We start from the raw sequence: 22,047 nt of genomic DNA, 5'->3' as shown, positions 1-22,047 counted from the left end.
ACGAGCCACTGGTCTGATCCAGCAGACTCTTCTTATGTTCTTATGCCCTTATGTTATGTGCTTATGTACATGCTCCCTTGCGATGGAGAGTTTTACTTAGTGCTATTAAGCTAAGTAGGGGACGCAGGTGGCGCTGCGGGTTAAAGCCTCAGCGCCTAGGACTTGCCGATCGAAAGGTCGGCGGTTCGAATCCCTGCGGCGGGGTGCGCTCCCGCTGCTCGGTCCCAGCGCCTGCCAACCTAGCAGTTCGAAAGCACCTCCGGGTGCAAGTAGATAAATAGGGACCGCTTACCAGCGGGAAGGTAAACGGCGTTTCCGTGTGCGGCTCTGGCTCGCCAGAGCAGCGATGTCACGCTGGCCACGTGACCCGGAAGTGTCTCCGGACAGCGCTGGCCCCTGGCCTCTTAAGTGAGATGGGCGCACAACCCCAGAGTCTGTCAAGACTGGCCCGTACGGGCAGGGGTACCTTTACCTTTACTTTATTAAGCTAAGAAGGAGAGGCAGAGTGCTGGAGTTAAGCCCCCACTCCCTGCAGGCCAGCTAGCCCATTCTGACCAAAGAGCAAGATTTTAGCTTTTAAAGACTGGGTTCTCCAAGAGCAGATCCCTTGGATCTTAGCCCATGGCTTCCAGTGCGGCTGGCAGAAGAACCCTTTGAAGGAGAACACGGTGTCCTCCTGCACCAAAGCCTGGCATCTGTCTTGCAGAGAGTGTCCAAATCGGTCCTCGCAAGGGCTTTAAAGTCCAGCCAATTGCTTCATAAAAATTTAATTGATGGGGTTAACGTAACTTTTTTCTGATCCACTTCTGAAAAGTGCCAAGGTAGCGTGAGAAACCCAGGGGTTGGTTTGCGTTGCTCATGCACCTGGGCTCAGCCCTGGAACGTGGCTGGAACCATGGCATCACTGTGTACACCAGCACCAAACTCGGCTGGTGAGTGCCAATGAGAAGGCAGCTGAGACAGGGCAGGGTGTGGCAAGGGAGATATTGCCATGTTTGAGGGAATGCCAAGGTTTGCAGCAAAGCAAACAAATCTTTATGATCCCCCTTACCCCTGAGAACCAGTCTGATGAGGTCCAAGGATTCTCAGAGCCCACCTGGGATGGCTAAGAAAGTCAGTTCAGTACGCATTTCAAATGAATCTCTTCCGTTCAGACTTTCTGAGACAATATGAGAACCAAAACCCAGAATTTTTCAGAATTTGCACTTATCTGAAATTTGCAACGTGCTTCACCAACCAAGCGGTGTTTACAAAATGCATATATTAGGGCAGTGTTTTTCAACCACTGTTCCGCGGCACACTAGTGTGCCGCGAGATGTTGCCTGGTGTGCCGTGGGAAAAATTGAAAAATTCGAAAGATTTTAAAATAAAGTATTTTATAATTTTTCATATTTCTGTTTACTTACTATTTCATAATAAAGTAATTATAAAATACTTTCTTTGTGTTTATTTGATTCTTATTCAAGAGAATTATTTTATATATAGTCAATATAGGCACAGAGTAAATTTTTTTAACATTTTCTAATGGTGGTGTGCCTCGTGATTTTTTTCATGAAACAAGTGTGCCTTTGCCCAAAAAAGGTTGAAAAACACTGTATTAGGGAGACGTGCATAAAAAGGAAGCTACTGATAAAAAAATTGAATACAAAAATGCATTATATTGCTTGCAAAAATATGTGTTTTAGTCAAAACTGAATATACAAATGTGTTAGGAGAAATTTGTGCTAAAATGCAGATTAATTTTGTGAGTATTTTTTTTTAAATTGCAAATTTCTGCAAAATGTGGGGAACTGAATTTAATATGGGGGAAATGAGAGACTGAAGGAGGAGTGAAACTGACAGATCCTTCCATGCACAGGGACCACAGAATGCTGAGTTTGGGTGGATGCGGAATGGGAGGGTGGGGAAAAAATGTATCCTGAAAGAAAGCTTCATTGATTGGCTAGCTGGTTAGCTGGCTGGATCATTGATCCTTTGTACTCTTTACTGCAATATTTTGTTGCAGACTAGTTGCTTTCTAGACTAATAGTAAACTCTGATCATGGTACCATCCATGCAGAAAGAGGAGGTATCACCAGGCTTGGGGGAGCCTTGTAGATCTTGCCTGTTTTCACACACTAACAACACATCCTGTGGAGTTTTATCCATTATATTTTATCTGCACAATCTGAATGAATTTCAGCAAGCAAAAACAAAACAAAAAAGTTTTGAAAAACATGACTTTTGAGCCATCTGGCCCCCAAAAGGCAACTAAGCATTCCATTTTCAGGAGCCATTTGGCGCCTAGTTTATGTAACTTGAGTTTCTAACACTGGCTGCACTGCTCTGGCTGGAGATCATGTGAACTGCTTGCTGGGCAAGCAGCAGGTTGGCAAAAGTAGTTCTGGTCTCTCTTGTTTTTAGAAATCAAGTAGAGAAATCTTTATATGGATTTGCAAACCCAAAGGGGTTCTTCCTCTTTTTCTACAACACAACCTAAAGTGATATTTTAGTTATTCCCATCTTCCGAGGGGATCATGGGATTTGTAACTCTGGGCACAACCAAAAGATCTCAGCAGCCTCACCAAACTGCAGTTCCCAGCAGCTGTGCCAGAGAAGCTGCAAGTATAGGTCTTTGCAGAGGAGCTGCCCTCTCCACTAACCACCTCCTTAGCTGGGTTTCTTTTACAGGCAAAGAATGTTTTAGCTAATGTGATCAGTTTGTTTGCAAGGCAGGCCTTCCTCAGTGCCTGGTAATTAAGGGATTATCATCATAACAGCGCTGGTGGAGATGTTGAGCCTTAGGATTTAAGCAGACCAAACTCACTGATTTCTTTTCAGCTGTGCTCTCAATTAGCGCAATTCCACTCATGCTCTCTCTGTCACAAAGGAGGCTTTTGTCTCCCTGAAGCTTCTCGATACCTTAATCCTACTGCTTCCAGTAATGCAGGTTGTACTCCCCAGGTAATGCTACCACTGAGTGGGGAAGAGTGCAAGCATAAATATTGGCTTTTTGAGAAACCCATGTGGGGCAGTCACTCGGCAAAGAACAAATCAAACAGCAACCAGGTTAGAGTGCACTGCTGCTGCATATATGTTTCAATAATAAAAGAACAGCCCTGTTGGGTTATAGAAAAGTCTCCCCTAGCCCAAGAGGGGGTGCAGTGGGTGTGGTCCACCCCAGGTGTCACCATTGAGGGGAGGGTGGCAAAATGCCAGGTGGCACTCACTGTGGGGCCTGCAGCATGCCTGAGCCATGAGTCTCTCCTGGGAGAGACACGGTAGCTTGGGTGTGCGTGGGCTCCGCACTGCCCAAACGGTCAGCCCACTGCCTCCCCACCCCCCAGCTGTAGGGTGGCTGAGTGGGAGGAGACAGGCAGACTCCGGAAGCCCCACGGTGCGCCCCACCCTTATGGGCAGCTCCCCCTGCCCTTGCCCTGCCCCTATGGGCGGCTTGCCCCGCCCCTGGGCACACCATCCCAGACTCCTGAGTGGCTTCCTCCACCGCTGCCTCTTCCCAACCCTGGTGAGCCAAATGCAAGAAGGGAATTCTCTTCCCTGATTTTGATTCTCTAGCAACAGGCATTCAGTGGTAGACTGCCTGGAGTGCCTTGGAGAAAATGATGGGACGTACGTAAATGCAAGAAATCAATAAATCCATCATACAACTAAAAGCACCTGTCAGGACAAACTATTAACATAGCAGTAAAAGTACAAGAATGAAATGAAGCAATTTGTAATATTCCAGAAGACAAGGGGGGGTCCACCTTAGTGAGCAGGGGAAGCAAGGTGTGTGTGGAGGTGTGCCTTCAAAAGGTAATTGAAAATGCTTCCCATATGGCAGGGCAAGGGTGGAAGCCAGTTAATGGAAAGTGCAAGAGTAGAGAATGCTCTTGTGTTCAGGTCCTGCTTGTGGGCTTCCCATGAGGGCATCTGGTTGGCCACTGTGAGAACAGGAAGCTGGACTAGGTGGGCCATTTCTTATGTTCTTATGGCAGCAAAACCACCACAGGCCAGTTTAACAAGTCTGAATGTAAACAGAGTCACACCTCCGACTCAGGAACTTGCTGTGATGTTTTGCTGCTTCTTTGACAGGACCCTTCATGCATCATGAGATGTAACGTTCACTTATACTCTCCAGCAACACAGGCAGATGTTTTGAGTCAATGTGGCTTGTTCATCCACTTTTTACACTCCACAAGGTGGCCATCTTCTCAGGCGGGGCTCTGCTACCACTGGCCATTCTGCAGGATAAAGATAAATGCCAAAGGTCCAGCACTTCACTCTAACCCCATTGCCTATGTTAGGGATCTTAGCATCCACTGAATTTCTGCCTGTTGTTTGCTCTTTTTAAAGGCACATGAGCCCTGCCAGGAAAACAGAGGCGGCAGCCCTCTGACAGTATCTATTTTGTAAACCTCTTGTTTTAGGCTGTGGGACTATGGCTGGCTCATTCGTTTTGCACTCATTTCCTGTTTCAAAGCCATCTGTGACTTTGAGATAAGATCTCTCAAGCTGGTGGACTTCCTCTTTAGGGCTCCAACATCTGGTTTCAAAATGGCCACCCAAGATCATAGCAGGAGCTGGCTTTGGGCGTGACCATTGTAAGGACACAAGCCACAAAACACCCACTCAGAGATAGTAGCCACAATTTTCTTTTTTCTTTTAATGTCACAGTTGCAATGTGGCTGAAAAGCAAGGGGACGGGAATGTGGGGGCAAAGGTCCACAGCAAGGAGCAAAACATTTGGGTTCAGTTCTGGTTCAGGTTCATCAGCATTTCTGACTCTGGTTCAGATACTTGATTGGTTTAAATGGGGCCACTCTGAGCAAGTCTTGGTTTTATACAACTGACTAGTTTTGAAAAATGACTCAGTAACTGGTTCTGGCACTGATCTGTTTCATAGAATCATAGAACTGTAGAGCTGGAAGAAAACTCAAGAGTCACCTAGTTCAACACCCTGCTATGTGGGAATTGTGGCTAAAGAATCCCTGACAGGTGGTTTAAAAACCTCCAATGAAAGAAAATCCACCACCTTCTGAGAGAGACCGTTCCACTGTCCAATAGCTCTAACTGTCAGAAACTTATTCCTAATGGTTCGTTGGAATCTCCTTCCTTGTAATTTGAATCCATTGGTTCAGGTCCTACCCTTTGGATCAGAAAAAAAGCAAACTTGTTCCATTTGGCATGGACTGATGCACTCTGAACAACGTCCAAGTTTTGACCCACCAAAATTGAAGGCAGACCCTGCGCCCAGCAGTGTATTTTGTTTTGCCAATCCCAGGAAGGTAGCAAAAGTATAATGTTTCCTGCATGGCTGGTGGACTGCCTTTGCTGCCACTGTTTTGATTCAAACTGTCCCTCCATGGCTGCTATTACAGGCACATGGATGCTTCTCCCTTCCTGACCTGCATCTCTGATGTCACATCAAGTATGGCCCTTATAGATGTCAAGTTCAGTTCAAATTCATAGGGGTGGGGGGAACAATATAATCTCCAAACATATTTTTTTATGCAGGTGTTCGGGTCGTGAGGGCCTTGTCAGAAAAAAGGCCAACTGAGCCAGGTTCCTACTCTCCAGATTCTAATATGTTTTAGTGATTGGAAAGTATGGGATGAAGGGATTCAATTAACTGGAGTAAAATGTTATTTTGTGTGTGTGTGCATGTGTGTGTGTGTTATGCCTTAAAATATAATTCCATTGGGATGGCGTTCTATAGGAAATGCCAATGGGATTCTTTCTATAGGAAATAACTTGTAGGCTGTGAGAGATAACAGATGTTGAAATAGAATTGCTAACTTATGAAAAGAAAAGAACAGTTCTGCTGTTTATATTTGTTTGTTTTTGGCCTTGGGGGAAGTTGCTAGAAATGATCTACATGGGGTTTCCTGCTATGTCATGAGTCAATGGTGGTTGTTCTTTGCAGCCCTTCATGGGTTGCAAGGAAGTTCAGGCAGGGAAAAAGGAGGATTTCTGAGGCATAAATCCTTGCGATGCTCTTCAGTGGGATCTGGGGAGTTCACTGCATCCTGCAGTGCCATGCAATCCTGTGTCTGCCAACTTGAAAGGCGGAGCAGGAGCGACTTGGGAGTGTGTCCCTGCCATGGATGAGCCTCCATTACCGGCATGATTTGTGGATGGTTCCTCCTTAATTTGGACAATTGGCTTTAATCAAGAGGCTCTCCTGGACTGACATATGCTAATGGGCTGCAATAAATCAGCTGCTGAAAGGAGTGTGCTTGGCTCTCTGAAAGTATTTGAATGTTTTTCTGAAGCTTGAGAATCTTTACAACAGTCAAGAAAGGAAGGGGGAAGTAAAGGTGATTTGTGCTTTGTTATGGTTTTCAAATGGTCTTTCCTTTTCTTGTCCTTCCGTGCACAATGAAAGAGACATATGTAGTTGTTGCATTGTTACTCTGCCTGACACTTTGAAAAAGAGGGGAGAGGCTTTTGATTTATGATTAAGAATGAATTTAATAAGGTTTTGCTATGCCCACCCCTTCGATTGAGGCTGAATGGATTTTATCAACAATCGTTTCTGGACAGGCATGTTGTCACAATAATACAGGGGGGGGGCAGTGGGAGAGAATGATCTACAGCCCAACATATGTGGAAAAGAGGCTGAATTTGAGAAAAGATCTTGCTCTTAACTGTATGCTGAGAAAGAACTCCAGAGAGGAATTTAATAGCAGAAACCTGGAAGTGCACCCTGTGAGTTATTTATGGCTGCAGCTCTTTGCTAATCTGTAAACAGCGGAAGGAATGGAATGTGGCCTTGTACCATCCAGAAAAACACCGCAAAGAACTGAACAATGGAAGATAGTAATGAACTCTCAGAGCACCAGGTCTGGAACAAAATGTATGTGAAGGACTAAACACATGAAATGGATTTTATATTTATAAGACATAACAGAGGTGCTGTTTGTAAGGAGGAAAAAGTGGTCAGCTGGAAGAATGGTTTAACGGCAAGTGATGGATGACAGCTGGACACTAAATAAGAAATGATGTGGCTGTAGGGTGAAATGATGGACATATGTTTGCAACAGGAGTGGGAAAACTGATTCTAATAAATTGTATTAAATTAAAGTAATTCTGTATAATTTTTTTTTAAAGAAAGAAAGAAATTATCTACATGGAAAATGAAGAGCCCCCAAAATACAAAAGCATCTCAATCGTACTAATGAAGAAAAAACAAAAACCACCAACAACAAGGAAATTTAATCAGCACATACAATATCACAAAATAAGAACAAAATGTTACGAGTTTGCAAATTCAGTGTGGATGATGTCTTCATTCTTGGGATCCTGTATCTGTGGGAATAGAATGTATGGTAGCAAGCTTGCCAGACCAGTCCCTTGTCTACGTAATGGCTTCAACTGACTAGCTAAGCACCACAATTAGCATAACCAAAGAAGTTGTTCTACACCCTAGAACAAATGGGTGGTCCTTCCTGCACCTTCACATTGCTGTTAGTTAAGAGAGCAAAAGCCAGAGAGTTGTGTGTAAGCAGGGCGAGAAATAGGCTGGAAGCTGGAGACACAGAGACATGCTTGCTCTGTGAAGGATCCAAATATCTTATTAATGGAGAATCAAGGTCTTTGGGGGTGTGGATGCTGTCAGCCCCTCCCTCCTATTCTCAGGTTGTGTATATGTGTAAATAAAATCATATATCCTCCACTAATCACAGACTCTTCATTCCTAGGAAACTGAGCCTGCAACTGAACCTGAGCCTGGAACCCCAGAGTCTCTCACCACTTGGAGATGTTGCTTGTGTATAACACAAATAAACCAGGAATATGTGAAATATTCAAATGAATCCTGGATCAAGAACCAAAAGTGTTTCTTGTCCAAGCCAAAGCAGAATCTCCCACACGCACCCTCGTCCAAAACCGAAGTGCTTCAGAGCACTTAAGAAATAGAGACGTTGGGGAAATGCTACAGACAGGTTCCTGCAAAACCTGGAAACAAAAAACCCTCCCAAGCTTGGAAAATGTCAGAGTGGGGAGAGAGGCGGGGAGATTTTATGTGGTTGACAGGTGTAGCATCTGAGCAAAGGGATTGGCTTTAGCAGGACTCCCCAGCCACAGTGCCTTGGAAACAGGATGTTGAAGCAATGATGTTGCCTTGTTCTTATCTGTCTTGTGCCCTTTGCTTGATCATCTCATGGTGCTCTTGCTTGGGAAATGCTGGATATTCAAGGCCTTTTGCCTCTGGGCCACCTGCTCACACATCCACTCCCATCAAATCAACTATGCCCTTGGTTTCTCTGACATTTTGTGTCAACTGAGCAGAGCTCAAGCCTGAGGCAGCTTTTAAAAATCATAACTCCCTTATCTCTGCCCCCATCCTCTAAAATGTTGCTGATTACTTTCCTAGGAGCACCTCTATGATATATGACTCTTCGTAAAAATTCTCACATAGACACCATTAAAAAAGAAAAAGAAAAATGGCTGTAGGGAGAAAGGCAGGACTTAACAGGAAGCATAATTCCAACTGTTCTACCTACTGTCTTCTCAAAATAAGGAGAGAGTGTTTTGGGTATGGTGGTTCTGTGGAAGTACCAATAATGATTGTAGGTTTCAACCACACTGTATTGTTTACAGAGCATTTAAGTATTCCAAAAGGCAATGTTTAGAGCTTAATTTATGACCCAAGTTCTTGTTCTGCTTGCCAGATAATTTAAGGCTTAGGCAAAATTCCCCTCACTTTCCTGAAAATATCCCTCCCCTGATGTAATCTCAGAGCCTCTGTCTATAATCTTTGAGAACTCTCAGAGAACAGGTGAGGTCCCCGAAGACTGGAGGTGGGCACATGTTGTCCCATCTTCAAAAGGGGGAGGGGGAGAAGACCCAGGTAACTACTGACTGGTGAGCTTGACGTCAGTAACAGAAAAGGTCCTAGTATGCAAAACTAAATAGTCATTCTGAGAGTACATTGAAAAAGATGCTGTGATTACCAGCATGGGTTTCTCAAAAACAAGTCATGCCAGAAGAATCTCATTTTTTAAATATAGTTACAAGCTTGGTGGATCAGGGGAATATTGTGGACATAGTGTATTTTGATTTCAGTATGGCTTTTGACAAAATTCCTCATGATAGTATTGCTGAGAAGCTGGTAAAATGTGGGCTGCACAAGGTAGGTGGATTTGTAGCTGGTTGACTGACCAAGCCCAAAGAGTGATAACTAATGGTTCCTCCTCATTCTGGAACAAAGTGGTAAGTGGGGTGCCTCAGGGCTCCCTCCTTGGCCAGTGATTGTTCAACATCTTTATAAATGTTTTAGATGAAGGAATTGAAGGGATGCTCATCCAATTTGCAGTTGACACCAAACTGGGAGGGGTAGCTAATGCTGCAGAAGACAGAACTGGAATTCAAGAAGACTTTAACAGATTGGAGAATGGGCCAAAATCAACAAAATGGATTTTTCTAGGGGCAAATGTAAGGTTCTACAGTTAGCCAGGAAGAGCCAGCTGTGCAAATATAAGATAAGGGACCTAATATTATTTTTAAGTTTCCATTTTATAACAATTATGACACATTCTTATTATCCACTTTATATTTTTGCTCTTATGAGCTTGTCGACTTCCCTCCCTTTTGCCTCTTGGTTTTCAACATTAATATTATATATCATAGCATTTGTATATTTTCCAATTTATGTTTCACTAAATAAAAAATCCCAACTTATAAATAAATATAAAAAGGTAATAACAATTGTCATTACAAGTCTTCTTACAACCCTGCTAGAGTTGTTAGTTGTTTACAATGATCCTTCGAATATTGTATACATTTACTCCAGTCTTTTTGGAACGCTTGGTCATTTAAATTGAGAATGTGGAACATGTGCAGAGGAGGGTGACCAAGAGGCTCAAGGGTCTGGAAACCAAGCCTTATGAGAGACAGTTGAAGAAGTTGGGTATGCTTAGCCTGGAAAAGAAGAAACTGAGAGGAGATAGGATAAAGATCTTCAAATACCCAAAGGGCTGTTACACAGAAGATGGAGCAAGCTTGTTTTTTCCTGCTCTGGAGGGCAGGACTCGAACCACTGGATTCAAGTTACAAGAAAAAGGGTTCTGACTAAACATCAGGAAGAACTTTCTGATGGCAAGAGCTGTTCAACAGTGGAATGGACTCCCTCAGAAGGTGTTGGATTCTCCTTCATTTGAAGTTTTTAAGCAAAAGTTGGACGGCCATCTGTCATGGATGCTTTAATTGAGATTACTACATTACAGGAAGTTAGACTAGATGACCCTTGGGGTCCTTTCCAGCTCTGCAGTTTTATGATTCTATTATTGAATGTATGTGAATATCATGTGCTACTAATGGTACTGCATTTGAACTTCCATTTGGATTTTGTTTTTTCATTTTAAATTATTTTGTTTTTGTCACCACATGTTTATATTATTACTGTGGATCTGGCATTCAGAAATAATGACAACAGCTAAACACTGTTGCAGAGGTCACATCTATGTGCCCAAAGGGGTTCTGATTGCAAACAGAGTATCCACTCAGACATTAACTGGGGCTGAAACTTTTAAGTGGCTAGTAGGCGAAAGGTGAAATTATTGGGTGTTTTCAGAAACGTTCCCCCAAAGGTTAAGAGAAAACAGAGTCAGCTTGACATGGTAGGTCAGAATGTCGGCGTCTGGGCTAGGACATTCTTCCATTGTTTGGAGACACTGGTTTTGTGCAGCTGGAACATATCCCCAGAGGCTGTGGTCCAGTGTCGTGGCTCGTGGTGAAGGCTGAGCTGTAGGAACAATAGGACTTCTATGAGAAAGTTTGAGCACACTCAGCTAATGTGGGTCTCAAGGGATTATGGGAAGCGTAGTTCCTGAGTTCGAGAAGTCTGGGACATTTTGCACACTCCTCCCTCTCAGGATTTGGGGGTATTCTAGAGTATGCTTGGTATGCCAGTTGCTCAACATGTTTGAAGTGGGGCTTTGTAATTGAGTCTCTGCTGGGTGAACATTTGTTTGCCAAGGTAGCTGATAGTATGCGGGGGGCAGAAGGGGAATGGGTCACGGTCACAGGAATGACAAAGGGAAAACTTTGCAAGAAGAGTTTAAAAACAACAATAACAACATTTTATTAGTTTTATAATGACAGTAACATTAACAAAAATAAATAGGGCAGTTATGTTACAATGCAGTTTAGACATCCCAGTAGGTTTCACTGTGATATATGTAACTTATGTCAGTTGTGGGTGTCCAGTCTAATCCAGTGTACAGTATCCTACCACAGCTAACTGAGCAATGGTGGGGGCGTCCAGCCTTGTTCCTTTTGTGAACTAGAGGCAAGTAAAGAATCCTTCTCTTTCTGAAAAGTGTCTTTTGTGCTTTAATTTGGTTTGTTAGTTTCTCCATCAAGAACACCGTCCATATTTATCTGCACCAATCCTCTCCCAGGCTGTAATCCACTATAGTGATGATTATTCTAGCCACCACAAAGAAGATCTTTGTGTAAGATGAGATTTAAGGAGGAACATGATGGTGGTGTTTTGAGAGCTCATGTGCATTCAAATCCCAAATCCCAAATGACATATATTTGAGCTGTTTCTGTTTACCAGGACAGTCACACTTTACGTAACATAAGACGAGCCTGCTAGATCAGATCAACAGCCCACTTAGTCCAGCATCCTCTTCTCACAGCAGCCAACCAAATGCAAGCAGGACACAGACACAAGAGCATGCTCTCCTGCTGTGGTTTCTAGAAAGTGGTATTCAGAAGCATTGCTGCCTCCAACTGTGGCAGTACAGCACAGCTATCATGGCAACTAACCATGGATAGTTCTCAACTACATGCATTTGTCTAATCAACTTTTAAAGCCATCTGGGTGGGTGGCCACCTCTGCCTCCTGTGGAAGTGAGTTCCATAGTTTAACTAAGTGCTGCATGAAGAAATCATTTCTTTTATGTGTTCTGAATCTTCTAGCCTTCAGCTTCTTTCAGATAGCGGTGATAGTGTGGGTGACTTCAGAAATGCTGTTCCTGAGAAACTTTTTATTTGCCATCCTGGGTTGCTTTCTGACAATCAGTTTATTCAACATGCATTCTGATTTGTTTGCACAAAGTCTGAGGGAGGTTTAGGCCCAGGGGCCCCTAACCCACTCCTCCCCTGCCCCCGAAATGCCTCATTTTTGTGGTTTTTGCTGGCTTCTACAAGAGGAATAGACTAGCTCATCAGCAAGCCAAGGGATTCAAACCCCAAAGTAACCCAATTATATATATATATTTTTAAAAAGGTACCAAGGGTATTTTGTGTGGCATTCTGGCTTCCCTCTGTCTGAAGGGCCCCTCCCTTCATTTACTTTCCTTCATTGACTGAGCAGGTTTGGGGAAATGAACAATGCCCCTTGAATGCAAAGTTTCTCTCTGAGAAGCAGACATGACCCCTTAACAACAGCAAGGTAAACAGAACCCAGTCCAAGGCAAAGATCTCTGATATACCTCGAGGCTGTTACCACAACAATTGTATTTACTCACTTTCCCAATAAATCCTTAACACAGGAGCAAGTACAAGCTTGACTAGCTAAACAAACCTTAAGATTATTTGCAGACCTGCATGTGGAGAATACACATAAAGGGGCCAAACCTCTTCCCAACTGTTGGGTACTGACCACAGCAGTCTTGACCTCCTGTGTTTCCTGAACTTGCTATGTCATTGTCATTGGTTGCAAAGCATGTGCCTGCTAAGTGAGTTGTCTGGCTGTTGGAAGAGATTAAGAGCAGGACAACTGTGGCTGGGCCAGCAAACATCAGTGACCACATTGGGTCAGCTAAAAATCCCAGTTGGTGACACATGCTCACAAGACTGCTGCCTTCAGATGACAGGGCCTGTCATGTATCAAATGAAGTTAATCTGCTTTTAGTGTTGCATTTTAATGCTGTAATCCTTCCTGGGGTGAAGGGTGGACCGATTTATGCACATCCGATTGACATACAACTGCATATGTGCGCATCGCAGTGACCTGGAAGTGGCTGGAAAGGGGAGCAGAAAGCAAGTGCTCTGCACCTGCCTTTAAGATATGTGCTATGACCTTTCTTTTTTAAAGGATGTAGACTGGGGCCTTCAAATGCATTATATATCTTGTTAACCAGCTGAAGTAATTGTTTCTTTATTTTATGTTGGGTCAAGATGTAGATCAGTGACTAGTGAAATATTACTACTACTACTACTACTACTACTAGTAGTAGTAGTAGCCTTTTTTGGCATAAGTTAAAACAGTCATAAAATCATACAAAGTTATCCAAATACACTGATAATCCAAACACATTCAATATATAAAAGACTAGATAGCCACCAGTGAATAAATCAGGCAACTTTAGATTTAGCTTTTATTTTATTTTGACAAAGTAATAATCATAAATAAATAAGAATAAAAATGTGCACCCCACCATCAAGACCATTCAATTGTAACTATCCAACCTCCCAAAATTTCAACACCTCTAGCGATGGTTTGACCCCAGTCCATTTAAAATAGCTACATTATGGACAATACAAAATTCCATAAGTTTTAACCCCACTCTGTTAGTTAATCTATCCTTAGAAGAGTGGGGAACAGACAGCAGGGTAGGTATTATATCTATTCCTTCAAAGCCCAATTGGGATACAATATTTTGGTTGTTGGTCCTAATTCACACATTTAAATTGCCTGTAATAATAAATTGGGCAGATGGAAGTGTTTTGGATAGAGAGAACATAACATCTGACAACTTGTCCCAATTAGCAGTTGGAATGAAATATTGTAAATGACCATCTATTATTGTTTCCATTGATGTTTTGTTGATTTTACTGCAATTTTGTATGAAACGTAGGTTGTCAAATACCACCAGTTATTCCATATAGCCAAGACTGCACTTGTACAAGAGGCAGCCTTTGCAAATTGGATTATGGGGTCATGTGATAGCAAATGCAGAGGCAGAGCATAGCCATCGTGGCTAGTAGCCATTGATAGCCTTGTCCTCTATGAATCTGTCTAATCCTCTTTTAAAGCCATCCAAGTTGGCGGCCATCACTGCCTCCTGTGGGAGTGAATTCCACAGCTTAACTATTTGCTTTCTAACAAATGCAGGGCATATTTTACGCCCCTGGCCAGCAAGTACTTTAACTGGAAGGGCACTCTGCGAAGCTGGGGAACTGAAGCTAACTGAGGCTTTCCGTGTGGCTCCAGTGGAATGTGAAGCCCTGTCCAACGTCCAGCCTTCTTTGTAATTCCACCAACCACACAGGTAAAGTAGATTTGGATTGGGTTGCAGCAGTCAGAAGAGATACTCCACATTCCTTATCCTTTATGAGCCCAACATTTTCCTTCAGCAAAGTTTTGCCAAGTTAGGCCTTTATTTTTTAAAACAACCTGGAGGGGGGCAGGAATCCTGTTTTGTAGGTACTCCAATTAACTCTCCCAGAAATTGCATGGTTTATCAAAACTGGATATCTTAAAGAGCCACTTTCAGCAATATAACAAGGAGTGCCTTATGAAGGGAGAGAGGACTGTGAAAAACCCCCACAAAGCTTTCCTTCTCCACAAAGACTGACTCTTTGTTTATTTCTTTAGTGTGGGTGGCAGCTTGCCCAAGTAAACACAACACTACGTAAACACAAGAGATTGGTATTTATGATATTACATCAACATCCTCCAAATGGGGATTAATTGTTGTGGCTAATAATACCCAGCAGCAGGAGAGAGGGAGCCATGTTGTGTTACTCCGAGTGAAAAATAAAAAATAACATTTCAATAAAGTTTTAAAAATAAAGTTCAGAGCTGAGGTGTGGCCTAAAACAGTGAGACCACCATTTCTCACTACAAATGCCACAGAAGTGCCTTGGAGATGACACGCGCTCCCAAGTCATCTGGCCCAAATCACTAGGGAGACCTCTTGGAGGAAAGGGCTTTGGTCCCTGCAGAGAAATCCAGTCCAGGGGGACTTACAGGAGGCCAAAGGCAGCTGGAACAAGAGCCCACTTGGGGGGATTCTTTGTCTGGTCCCCACAAGAACCTCTTTGACTTCATCTTGATCCCTGCCTTGATCCCTTAGTCTTCCCCATTGTCCATGTAAGTCTCAAGAGTGGCAGCAGCAATGAACCTGTCAGGAAACCTGGCGCACCCATGTGGCTGCCAAGTAACTCTCTTCAGGATGGAGAAGACCAAGCTGCACGTAGTTATACAGAAGAGAGAAGGCAGGGCAAGAACTGGCTGTTGTTGCCTAAGTCTTCCAGTCACCTCTGGACCTTTCCTGAGTTAAGAGTTCCCTCTGGAGCTCAGTAACCAGCAGTTCTTTTGCTCAATTTCTTCCTGCCTCAGCTCCTACTCCATGTATAGCTCTAGCGTACCCACCAGGTCAAGGGCCACGAACACCAGATTTCTTCCTGCACAGCCTTCATTCATAAAACCCCAAATAAACAGCTCTGCCCCAAAATGGATTTAGGACCAGATGTGAAGCTGGTGGCCCCTGGGTGGCCCCAGTTCAGGAGGACTGCACACAGCCCTATTTTTAGTTCAGTCACTTAGCTATTTTACAGAGGAGAATCCTGTGAAGGAGTTCTCTGAAGGGGTGTTGGGTCCAAGTCCAGTTTAAAGATAAAAGCCCCAAAAAGAAGAGCCCAAGAGCAGCACCTGAACCACAGACCAAGCAGGCAGACAGGTCACAGTGAGATGGTATTGTGTTTTTATTCAAACTGTAGTACTTATTTCTAAATTTGCATCTCTATGTGTGCCTGAGCATATCCTAATGCCATGCAGATCTGCACCCTTATTCTGCAATCTCTCTTGCCCCTATATTTCCTTCCTTTGGGGGGGGCAAATGCAATGTGGGAGATACCAGGGGGGTTCTTCATGATGAGACTGCATGTGTATAGAGGGGGTGCTATTTTGAATCCTCCCCACCAGAAAAATCTTGCAAGCAGAAAGCTAGTTGGAAAACTATCGTAGAGCAAGGGGGTTCTGGACCATACCTCTTCCCAGAAGGTTGATTTTTTCACTTAGAGGTTCTTTTTTGTGTAAGGTTCTTCTCAACTGCAGTCTGAAGCTGCACATTCTACCACAAAGGACTCTTTCACTTTGTTCTACTGCATTAGGAGGCTAGGACTCAGTTTTAGCTCCAGTGCAGTACTCTGGAACTCAGGGGGAAAGTTACAAGTTATGCCAGAGTTTGGAAAGCTATGTAAAATTTATTCAACTCATCCAGACTGTTGGTTATATATCATGCAGTAGGGAGGTGCAGGGGCTATTGGTGACGTCTGTGCTGGATGGATTACGTTTTTAATTTGTGGGAGGTGACTCTGGAACAGGCGTCACTGGAATCAGATTAAAAGTGCTAACAATCCATGCCGAGGAGTGATGTGTAGCCAAGGAAACTTGTCTTTCTTCTTACACACACAGACAATAATCTTGTAGTACCTTAAAGATGTCCACTTTGTCTTCATAGGTCAGAGAGCCCCTTGAGATGTGACTCAGAACTGTAGTTGCAAAGGTGGCCTACGTAGTTCTCTTCCCCATTTTATCCTCACAGCAGTCCTGCGACTGTTAGGCTGAGAGTGAGTGACTGTCCTAGGGTCACCCAGGGACTTGCATGGCTGAGTGAAGATTTGGTCTCGCCCAGGTCTAAATCCAGCACTCTGACCACTGCACCACACTGGCTCCCCACCCATAGTCCTTCATTACAAAACAGAGAGTTAATCCATTGGAATATTCCATAAAGTTGACAGAAAGGAGAGTCAACCTGATCTAGCTTTAATTCTTCAAAGCCATCCAATATTGATCTTTGTCAGATCAGAGTCTGGTGAGGAACTCATCATCATCCGATGACACACAAAGGCAGATATATTTTTAATTAATGCTTATGTAAGCAAGCTAGCTTCAGATTATGACTAAACAAGGAGCCCTTTCTAATCAACTGGATTTGACTCCAAACAGTCTCACTGAAGTATTCTTACAAAGTTCATATTAATAAAGCCCAACAGTTGGGAGGCCTAGATATTGCATTGAAACATGCCTTGCCTCTTTCCTCCCTTGAAAAATAATGAGCACAGAGGTCAAGCTGGTGTTTGAATGTCAGATTATGAACTATATCACAAAACTGAGGCAAATTGAGGCAAATTGGCAAAAGCGCAATTCCCCCTGCAAACCTGCATGTTGTTATACTTTCACCTAATACCTTGTTTGTTTCTCTTTAACCAAATGCCCTAAAATATATCCCAAAGATACATACGTTGAATACAACAGATACTTCTTTTCCATTCTAATTGCCCCCTGGATATTTGCATGGCAGCTGTGCTCTGCCTCCATGGCACTTCAAGCACCTCTCTCAGTTCAGATGGAACAGAGAGATAGAGTTGGGTGCCATCTGCGTATTGGTGACGCTTCACTCCATATCTCCCAATTGCAGCTCACAGTGGCTTCACATGGGGAGGCAAGATGGAACCCTGCAGGACACTACAGGACAATTTCCATGGCACTGGAGAATACCTCTGCCACAAATACCTTCTAGAAATGGCTCTGGAGCAGAACCACCAAAGGACACACAGTGCATAGTTAAACTATGGAACTCTCTTCCACAGGAGGCAACTTGGATGACTTTAAAAGAGGATTAGACCAATTTATGAAGGATAAGGCTATCAGCGGCTACTAGCCATGCTGGCTATCCTTTGGTCAGATGCAGCAATGCTTCTGAAACCCAGTTTCAGGAAACTGCAGGTGAGCAGAGTGCTCTTTTGCTCAGGTCCCGATTGTAGGTTTCCCTTAACCATCTGGTTGGCCACTGTGAGAACAGGATGCTGGACCAGATGGGCTACTGGCCTGAGCCCACTCAGCCAACTAAACAGTCTGTGATGGCAACTCTGCATTGAGGCCAAATGTTGCCAGTCAGCAAAGTGTGACGAAGCTTTGGAGTGCATTAGCCATTTATCCACAACCACAGGCATCTAATGAGTATTGTTTATGTGCCATCAGCAGTGGGGCATGCTCAGGCTTGAAAGACAAGTACACTGACCTTCCCTTCATAATCGTTTACACTCCTTGTTTCAAGGACTCCACCTCAATTATTCTTATGAGTCACTTTATCTTGAAGGAGGGAGATTTTTTTTTTTTAAACTGAGGAACTTCTCAGGTTCCCAAACATAGGACAGAGTCCTTGAGATGAAAGGAGTCTGTGCCATGGTGAAAGGAAAGATAAGCATCACATCACAATGTGAAAGCATGGAAACCGTGAGAGTGGCAAAAGTCAGATAATGGTCAGCATTTGTACTGTGCTTTTGCATGTCCAAAGCACTTCTGCGACATTTATCTTGATGACAACAACTTTGAAAGGTGGGCTATCATTTTTATATGACATGTTGCAGATAAGAGTGAGGGTCTGAGGCTGATAAATTGTAATCTTCCTACTGTATGTCACAGGTCTGATCTGAATCAGGGGCTTCGTGGTTCATAGCTAAGGTGCTTTTGGCTCTGAGGCAGTGGCTCCCAAACATTTTTGCCCATGGACCACTTGAAAATTGCTGAGGGTCTAAGACTCCAAGCGAACCACTTGATTTTTCTGCCTGTAATAGCATAGAATTCAATTTGTAATTCAATGAAATACAATGTAAGAAATAAAAGAAGCAATAAAAGTAAACTGAATAATCAATATCAGTATTCAATTTGATGGATGTGCTGTCTTCCATTGTTAACCACAAATCCACAGACATGCAACAGACTATCTGAATGAAGTTCACAGACCACCATCTGGAAACCTCTGCTCTGAAATATTTCAGTGAATTTCAGTCCAATTCTTCATGCCTCTTGTATTCAATGAGCTGAGCTCCAAGCTATGTATGATTCAGTGCTAGAATTATTATTTGTGGGGAATAGAGTAGAGGAGCCTACTTCTCCTACTTTTCTTTTTTTACATCCTTTTTCAGAAGGTTGTAGGTGGAGAGTCAGGGATAGGGCTAGTGGCTTTCATTAGGGCCCAACTACTCTTCACACCCACACACCAAACAACTAGTTTTGAACCCCTATGGTCCAACTAATGCATCACATTACAACAAAATAAATGAGACAAAGATGTGGCAACTTCATTATAAATTGGAATGCTTTTATTGAAAACTGTGAAAAACAATCTGAAGCAGGATTCCGGTTCCTGTCCTGTGCCATGGGGATGGCTCTCTCAACATTGAAGGCTGAAAAAGGGGGTGGAAGGGGTTAAACCATCTCTTATAATGGGCACGGGAGGTACTGGTGGTAGCCTAAATGGCTCGCCCCTCACGGATCAGCATGGAGACAGGTGGAGGCACTGGGTGCTACGCACTTTGCCTGATGCAACCTCCCTCCAAAAAAAAAATGCCATTGGATGTAGAGGTTCTCCTTATAGTTGGGTTTTAATTGGCATTAAGAATAGGCTCGCACCGGAGGAGATGGATGTTGTAACTGCAGTCAATCAGCTGTATGGAACTGAGATTTGAAATTGGGAGAAGATTTTATCCTGTACTGGAGATGGATGGAGGGGGGGCCTCTCTGCTATATTTTATGGGAGTTTTTACATTTATGATTTGGCAACCCTCTCCTAATATTGAATTTTAAGATATACAAGTGAGGGTGTTTTGATGTACGATGTAACATTGAGAGTTAAAAGAAGATGTAAAGCTGTGTGTGGCTTGAAAGGAGTAAAGGGGGGGGTAGAACCTGGTTGTTTTGTTTGGAAGGATGTTGCGGGGAAAAATTGAATGTAATAGAAATAAATAAGAATATGAAACACAGTATTATTAGGTCATAAAGATCCATCAAGAATGGTACGTGGGAAGTCTCTTAACAAAATTGTATTAATTTGGAACGAATCTGTGTAATTGGGTTTATATTGGAAAATCAATAAAAATAATTGGCACTGAAGCAGAAGTCTGGTGTGCCTACTGAGAAGTAGGTTCTACTGAGCTCAAGGGGGCTTACTCCCGAGTAAATGTGTACAGTACTGCAGCTTTAGATGATGCTGAGGCCGATATTTGTTAGCCACCTTACTCACAGAGGGACCCAAAGCAACATACATTAGAACCAATTAAGAACACCCAATAAAAATCTAAAAACACAGCTATACAGATACTCTACTAAAGGAGACCACAATGCTGCCCTTCAAATTAAGGGCCAAAAGCCTGAGTAAAGAGAAAAGTATTTACCTGGCATTTTAAAACAGAAACAGACGGCGCTAGGCATACCTCCCAGGAGAGAGAGCATTCTTTGAACTTTCCTTATAATTTTGATGAAATGTTGAAAATTCATATTTGTTAGTGTGAATGCACACCCACTCAGACCCACCCACCCACCCACCTACTGTGCTGCAAATTTAACTTCTATCATTTCTACTTCTGGTTAATATTTATTTATTGCATGTATAGCCCACCTTTTGTCCAGGGAGCTCAAGGTGGTATACACAATACTTCCCCTCCTCATTTAATCCCCACAGCAACCCTGTGAGGTAGGTTAGGCTGCGAGATGGTAACTGGCCCAGTGAGCTTCATAGCTGAGTGGGGACTTCAACTCTGGTCTCCCAGGTCCTGGTCCAACACTCTAACCACTACACGAGCCTGACCAGAAAAAAATGCCAGAAACAAGCCAAACAGGAATGAGCATGCTCAGTAGTTACAGAATGCTGTTTGGCTATTGAGAGAAAACATGGAAAACAGGGAGGAGCAACTGAATGGAATGCAGAATGCCACATTGCAGAAAAAGTATTTCCAAAGAACTATAGGTAGAACATTGTTGGCAAGAGTTTTCTATTTTGTAGGTGGATATGCATTCACCCCTTTCTCTTTTTCAAGTATATATACTCATTAAGAGATTCTCTGTTCTACTCAAATATCGGTCTATATCAGTGGTTTTCAACCTTTTTGAATCCATGGCTCCTTGACCAACTACATTCTTTCTGCAGCACCCCTGTGGGGCTCAGGAGCCCAGTTATGTCACCCCTTGCCTGGTAGCGTCTCACCCTTTACCAGACATTCCCCCTTGTGGAGTGTTCCCTCAGCCTCCTCTTCTCTCCCCTCTCCTTGGGAGTCCTCTGGGCAGCCGCTGCTGCCGTCCCTGGTCTCTGAGCTGCTGGGCACCCCCCCCCCTGCCCCAAAGAGAGGTGCCTCCTCACACTGCCCCACGGGCCTGGGAAGAGGATGCCCCCAGCCTTAGTGGCCCAAAGGAGACTGGCCAAAGTTGAATGTGAGGCCAGCACCTTACCTTGGGAGGCAGCAGTGGCAAAAGCAGGCATTGGCAGGCTTGCATGGCAGAAAGGCTCCCCTTCAGCACTGGGCACTCAGCTCCCAGGCAGGCATGGCACACAGCAAACACAAGAAAGGCCAGGGCAACACCTGCCTGCCTGCCTCCCCAGCCTCCCACTTGTCAGTCCATTCCCAGCAGCAAGGGCTGGTAAACTGACTGGCTGGGCTCCCTCACCCAGTTGCTTACTTACTCCAAGGCTGCCTCAGCTCCTGGCAGCCAGCACCCCCTGGCCAGCCACAAAGGTACCATTCGCCTGCGGAGCTTGTAGCCAGGACTGCTGCAACAAACAGCTGTGCAAGCCTTTGGGAGGCAGAGAAATGAGAGGGCATAAGAGAAGAGAGGGAAGGAAAGAACAGCATCCCTGACCACCATTCAAGGCACCCCAGGGTGCTATGACACACTGGCTGAAAACCATTGGTCTATATATCTTCATTAATGGCATGAGCAAGTTTCATGAATGCACATACTTCAAATTCAGCAGGGAGGGTATCAGGAGGGAGAGGAACGGCAGGTTGCAGGTGGCAGCTCACTGTTCCTTGATCTTGTCTGCATCAAGACTGTAAGGCCTATGTGAAACTTTATAGCAGGAGTAGTCAACATGTTGCCCTCCACATGTTGTGGCCTACAACTAGCATCATACCTGACCAGGTTGCTTTTCTTTCTTTTTTTGCTTCCTGTTTGTTTGTTTTTTAAAAAGAAAAGAGAATCTGCTGCCCTTTAAACTATGTTAAGGTAACGGGGACCCCTGACCATTAGGTCCAGTCGCGGACGACTCTGGGGTTGCGGCGCTCATCTCGCTTTACTGGCCGAGGGAGCCGGCGTACAGCTTCCGG

The 22,047-nt window shown here is 43.9% G+C and overlaps 1 long non-coding RNA gene across 1 annotated transcript in view; it reads right to left on the bottom strand.

The window, feature by feature from the left end:
• LOC309376443 overlaps nt 1-21,298 on the bottom strand; it is a 40,510-nt gene extending 19,212 nt beyond the window's left edge. The window contains exon 1 of the long non-coding RNA XR_014171191.1: nt 21,173-21,298. This is a non-coding gene — a long non-coding RNA (uncharacterized lncRNA). The remainder of the gene's footprint in view (nt 1-21,172) is intronic.
• Between the last annotated feature and the right edge of the window lie 749 nt (nt 21,299-22,047).

The sequence above is a fragment of the Podarcis melisellensis genome (genome assembly GCF_964234715.1).
Source record: "Podarcis melisellensis genome assembly, chromosome: 8".
NCBI lineage: Eukaryota > Metazoa > Chordata > Lepidosauria > Squamata > Lacertidae > Podarcis > Podarcis melisellensis.
Note: the sequence above shows the minus strand (reverse complement) of the source record. Positions and strands in the feature narration are given on the sequence as shown.